The following is a 6,324-nucleotide window of genomic DNA, read 5'->3' as shown; positions in this document are numbered from 1 at the left end:
TTCTATTACCAACAAAGTCCTGCAGCAAAAGATAAAAAATCCTGCCGTGGTCTCTTCTTTATAATATGATCGTTCTCTTTGGGAGCAGGTTTCTTGGGGAGGTTTTCTGGGGCTGCCTTAGTTTCAGTTCAAATTCAGTTCAAATCAATAATCACTTCAAACGCAGCCAGGAGTTAAAATCCAGTCTTTTACTGTGTCCTTCAAAGTCTTGAGTTCAGCCCCTCGCTCCCTCCGAATGTCTCCAGCCAGCACAAAGGTGGAACATGGAATGACGCTCCGCCTCCGAGAGTGGCCTTCTGTGCTTGTGTCCCCGAGAGCTTCTTGCTTAGATGCTGTACACTGAGTACACACCAATCATATCACTGGGAAACCATTATTTGTCGTAGGGTCAAATCAATTCTAAACTAGATTTAAACATTGTCTCCTCAATTCCACTTAGTACCTTGTTCCAAGTTCTGATGGATGTGCCATCTTCGACAAGGAGATGAACCAAATCAGTTCCAATAGAGAGTAATGAATTGAACCAGCTACACCCAGCGAAAGCACTCTGGGAGATGACTAGGAACCACTCCATAGAATTTCCAATCCCTCTGTTTTGGTCCGCCCACATTTTTGATTTCCTTCACAGGCTAATTGTACACTATTTCAAAGTCCGACTCTTTTTATACAGCAAAATAACTGTTTGGACATGTATACATATATTGTATTTAACTTATACTTTAACATATTTCACATGTATTAGTCAATCTGCCGTCTGGGAGAAGGGGTGGGGGGAAGGAGGGAAAAAGTTGGAACAAAAGGATTTGCAACTATCAATGCTGAAAAATTACCCATGCGTATATTTGTAAATAAAAAGCTAGCTAAAAAATAAGTAGGATGTTCTCAAAAAAAAAATTAAAAGTACTTTTAGGAACTGATTGAAATGAGCAGAACCCAAAGTACATCGTATGTAATAGCAATATTATATGATGATCAGTTGTGAATGACCTAACTCTTCTCCAAGACAATTCTAAAGTACTCTTGGTGCAAAATTCTATCCATCCCCAGAGAAAGAGCTGATGGAATCTAAATGCAGGTAATAGCATGCTATTTTCACTTTATTTTCCTTGGGGCAGAGGAAGATTATCTGTTTTTTTTGTTCCATGACTAACATGGAATATGCTTTACATGACTGTATATGTATAACCTTTCTCAAATTGATCATCTCAATAGAAGGAAGGAGGGAGAGAACTTAGAACTCAAAATTTTGTATAAAAAACTTTTTTTTACATGTAAGTGGAAAAATATAAAATACTTTTAAATGTCATGAAGTGACTGTCATCTCCTGCCAATAACCATGGACAATCCCTTAATTTCTCAGCAACTCATCCAACTTTTTGGCGTAAATTATAAAGTTGCTGCTCAGCGTCAGTAATTCAAACTAAAAACTAAATCTGGCAATATTCAGTGTTACAAAATGCATCATCCCTATGGAGCCTTTAAAGATGGTCATGTTCTGAGATTACCAGCTTTGTAGCAATACCAGGAAAATATCAAGAGATTTCTGTTTCTGGAAGAAGTCCAGATATTGCTCTTTCCCAAAGGTCATCAAGTCCATTTGGCTCAACATTAAGACCAACTCATTATCCATCTCATATCTGTCCAAGACAGGACCATTTGATGGGATGTCCTGATTCTATCACCTAGAAAATAAAGCATTTGTCATGCTCTCGGCTTGTTCTGGGTGGATTGTCTGGTCAAGGAGATAACTCTAAGCTTGATGTTGGGAAGACTTTCTAACCATTGGAGGGACCTCCATCTGGACAATGTTTCTCTTCTGCCTAACGAAGACTGGATTAGCACTTGTTAGGGAGGTTCTAGAGTGATGGCTTCTGGATGGGTCCAGGTTGGACTCGATGTATTATGTCCACATTTCCATCTTTCTCATCCATCCCCTGATCTCTGTTCACATACTCAACCATTACGCTAGCTCTGGCCCCTCTCACTTCTTGCTTGTACTTTTTTAATAGCCTATTCTTACTGGAAATCGAATGGATGCCCATCAATTGGAAAATGGCTGGGTAAATTGTGGTATATGAACGTTATGGAATATTATTGTTCTATAAGGAATGACCAGCAGGAGGATTTCAAAGAGGCCTGGAAAAACTTACAGGAACTGATGCTGAGTGACATGAGCAGGACCAGGAGATCATTATATATCTCAATAATGATACTGTCTGAGGATGTATTCGATGGAAGTGGATCTCTTCTATAAAGAGAGCTTTAATTGATCAAAGATGGACAGAAGCAGCTACACCCAAAGAAAGAACACTTGGAGATGAATATAAACTGTTTGCATTTTTGTTTTTCTTCCTGGGTTATTTCTACCTTCTGAATCCATTTCTCCCTGTGCAACAAGAGAACTGTTCGGTTCTGCACACATATATTGTATCTAGGATATACTGCAACATATTTAACATGTAAAGGACTGCTTGCCATCTGGGGGAGGGGGTGGAGGGAGGGAGGGGAAAAATCGGAACAGAAGTGAGTGCAAGGGATAATGGTGTAAAAAATTACCCTGGCATGGGTTCTGTCAATATAAAGTTATTAAATATATGCATATAGAATATATATATATATTTTAAAATAGCCTATTCTTCCTATCTTTCCCTTCTAATGCATAGTTTAATTAATGCCCAACTTCTTCAACTTGAAATGGACAAATCCCTCCTTTCCGCCTCAGGCCAGCAGAAGAAAGTTTGCTCAGCTAGACTGGGGAATTTCTTTTGCATTTCAAAAGGCCGGCTCAACAATGCCCTTAAGGGTATCTGTTCTGGGAGGGTGGTACTGGGGCGATACTCGAGCCCTACTCAGAACCGATCTATCTATGTTAAAATATTTGCCCAGGTGGGGATCACAGATTAAAACGTAAGAAGCCGAACAGAAATGCTTATAAGGCTGTCTTTAGTTCTGTAAGGTACGGAATTCGATCAGAATTCCGGCCCGAGCTTGGTACCAAATAAATTCTAAAACTTTCCTCATTGCGGCTGCCTTGAATTTCATTGCCTGGGCTATTTCAAACTGTGGTACTCAATCCCATCTTGGGTCTTGTTACTGAAAATGGGGGGTCATGAAATGATGATTTATTATCCATAAATGTTTGATTTGTATACCTCCTTTATACCCCGGTGAGTTAGGGCACGTCTTCCCCAAGCATGTGAAGACTTCCTGGCTGAATGGGCCGAGTGGCCACTAGGGCGTCTGGGAGCACGACCAGCCGATCGGACCTTTGTCCTGCTACTGGATTCTAGTGACTGAGGGAAATAGCGACCACTTTGTGCAATCCTGCTTCATTTAACTCCAATTCAGTCTCTTCATTGGACTCTCCAAATCAAGGAAGGGCATCATTAGGCTCCACATCCCCATGCTGCAGATGAGGAAACTGAGGGGCAGAAAGGCTGACTCCTGGGTGTTTACAGGCCTAACTCCTCGGGGATTCTGGGCTTTTCTTGTTAATTATTTCCTGTTTACTGGTCCATAGGTTGCTCTGTGCGGGTCTCCACCGTCAGACCGAGCTTCTGGGGGCAGGGAGTCTTTTGCCTTTTGTACCCCCAGAGCTTAGCACATCGTCGGCGCTTAATAAGTGCTTGTTGACTGGGTGGTCAGAGGCCTGGAACAGGAAGGGGCCTTGGGGGCTTCCAGTTTAACTCTCTAATTTCACAGCCGTGACGCGAAGGGGGTGAGTTCCCTTCAAAGGGTCACAAAGAAACAGGGTCTGAATTCGAACCCAGCCCTTTACTTTGTTTCGAGCTTCTACAACCCAGAGTTGAGAGTGATGCTTTGCACACAACAGGCGCTTAAGCATTACTCGTGGAACGGAGCAGAACTTTAAAGGCCCCAAGAGCCCTTGGACATAAACTGTGGAAGTTCCGAGCAGTGGAGGAGGGAAGGAGCAGAAGGGCCCCCACCCGGCCTCTCTAGACTGACGCCACAACTTCCGGTCGGGGCCGCTTTCTTCCGCTCTGCCCGCCCACATTTCTGCTTGTGGCTATTATAAACAGGTGGGCTTGAAAGGGGGCGTGGCTTGTGGGATTTTAAAAGAGAAGCCTGGGCGTGTGAGGTCTCGCGGACGGGGCTCCCGGCGCCATCTTGGTACGGGATAGTCCCACGGCCGCGGGCAACGCTGGACTCGCGGGCTGGGCCCGAATTCGGACAAGTGGCTTAGCCCCTGCGGGCCTCAGGTTCCCCATCTGTAAAGTGAGGCTGTGCTCCAACCTTGGTTGGCCCCTACCGCTGGAGGGGTTCGTGGGAGCAGGATCGGAGTCCTTGGAATCACTGAGCCCGTTTTACAGATGGGGAACCTGAGGACCGAGGAGGGGAAATGCTTTGCGCAAGGACTCCCTCCAGTACTGGCCAGGAAGGGCAGTGGTCACTGGTCAGAAATAGAGCGCCCAGATTTAGAAACGGTAGGAATCTCAGAGGCCCCTCATTTTTGCAGATGGAGAAACTGAGGCCCAGAGATGTGCCAAAAGTCACCCAGGCAACGTGGTTTTTTGTAATCTTTTATACTTTATTTTTATTTAAATCCACCTTTTCCTCTGATTTCTACCAACCCCACTGAAAAAGGAAGAAAATGCAAGAAACAAAACAACAACCCAAAAAACCCAAGCCACGTTATTCTAAGTATGGTCCCACAAAACAAATTCTAGCATTGGCTATTTAAATAAAAATCTCCCAACGCGCCCGAGTCCATCCCCCAACCAGATGTTTCCTCAAGAGTCCTCTGGAATCAACAAGGATTCCTAAATCTTTCAAAGTTGGTTCTTTCTATGTTGTGCCTAGTGTAAGAAATGGTCCCCTGGTTCTGCGCACCGCACTTTGCCTCAGTCGGCCATGTTTCTCTGAAACCCTCCCCTTCATCATTTCTTAGAACACAATAGTATTCTATCACAATCATATGCTCCAGCTTATGGGGCCATTGCCCATTGGATGGGCATCCCCCCCTCAGTTTCCTATTCTTTGCCACTACAAAAAAGAGCTGCCATATATATTGCACATATGTCTTCTTTTCCTCTCTCCGGGGTATGGAACTGGCCGAAAGGTCAGAAGGTATGCAGAGTTTCCTAGGCTTTGGGGCAGAATTTCTTTTTTTTTTAATTTTTCTAAATAACTTTTTATTGACAGAACCCATGCCAGGGTAATTTTTTACAGCATTATCCCTTGCACTCACTTCTGTTCCCATTTTCCCCCTCCCTCCCTCCACCCCCCCCCCCAAGATGGCAAGCAGTCCTTTACATGTTGAATAGGTTACAGTATATCCTGGATACAATATATGTGTGCAGAACCAAACAGTTCTCTTGTTGCACAGGGAGAATTGAATTCAGAAGATAGAAATAACCCGGGAAGAAAAACAAAAATGCAAGCAGTTTATATTCATTTCCCAGTGTTCTTTCTTTGGGTGTAGCTGCTTCTGTTGGGCAGAATTTCTAATTGCTCTTCTGAATGGCTGCAGCAGTTTGCAGCTCCACCATCAATGTACTTGTTTTCCCACAAATCTTCTAGCATTTGTCTTTTTACTTTTTTTTTCCTCCTGTTTTCAGGAAGTTAGTGTTAAAGGAGTCAAACCGAGGTCCTCTGACTCCAAACTCAGGTCCCCACTCCCACCTCCCCAACTTAAAATCCATGAGATTTGTGTGGATTATACTGGAGGCTTCCCTCGGGGTTTGAATCTGTGGATTTTTAGCATTTTAGTACTTTTTTATAGACTGTTGACTGAGTTGGACGGACCTTAGTGATCATCTAGTTCAATCCCCGTCATACAAAAAAGTAAACAGGTTAGAAGGGAACAGATTTGCCTAAAGTACTGGAAAGTAGCAGAACCAGGAATCCAGCCTCCTGATCGAGCTCATTAATTGGCCCATCGCCCCCTTCTCAGTCCTCCTGGACAAGAGCTTTTAATAAGCAGCGATTGACGTTTATAAGGATTTAGGGAGAAAATGCTTTCCATGTATCATCCCCTTTGAGCCATCCCTGAGGGAGGCCGCTGTTATGGGATTTTCCCCAAACTTGGACACGTCCACATAGTGAGTATCTCAGTGTCCTCAGCTCTCTCCCATGGGACCTACTTCCCATCAGATGAGATGATACTTTGTAACCATAGAAACGAAATGTAAACCATAAAGCATCCCCAGGGTCCAAGATGGGTTTGGAGCTCGGGTGGCTGCTGGTGGAGAAGCCCCATACAATGGAAGGTGACCGTCCATCCAGATCACAGGGTGGTTAATCTACCAGGAGCTTGCGGATGGGGGTCAGGAAGAAAGTGACATCTTTATTTACACGGATCTC

The sequence above is a fragment of the Antechinus flavipes genome, chromosome 6 (genome assembly GCF_016432865.1).
Source record: "Antechinus flavipes isolate AdamAnt ecotype Samford, QLD, Australia chromosome 6, AdamAnt_v2, whole genome shotgun sequence".
In the NCBI taxonomy this organism is placed as follows: Eukaryota; Metazoa; Chordata; class Mammalia; order Dasyuromorphia; family Dasyuridae; genus Antechinus; species Antechinus flavipes.
Note: the sequence above shows the minus strand (reverse complement) of the source record.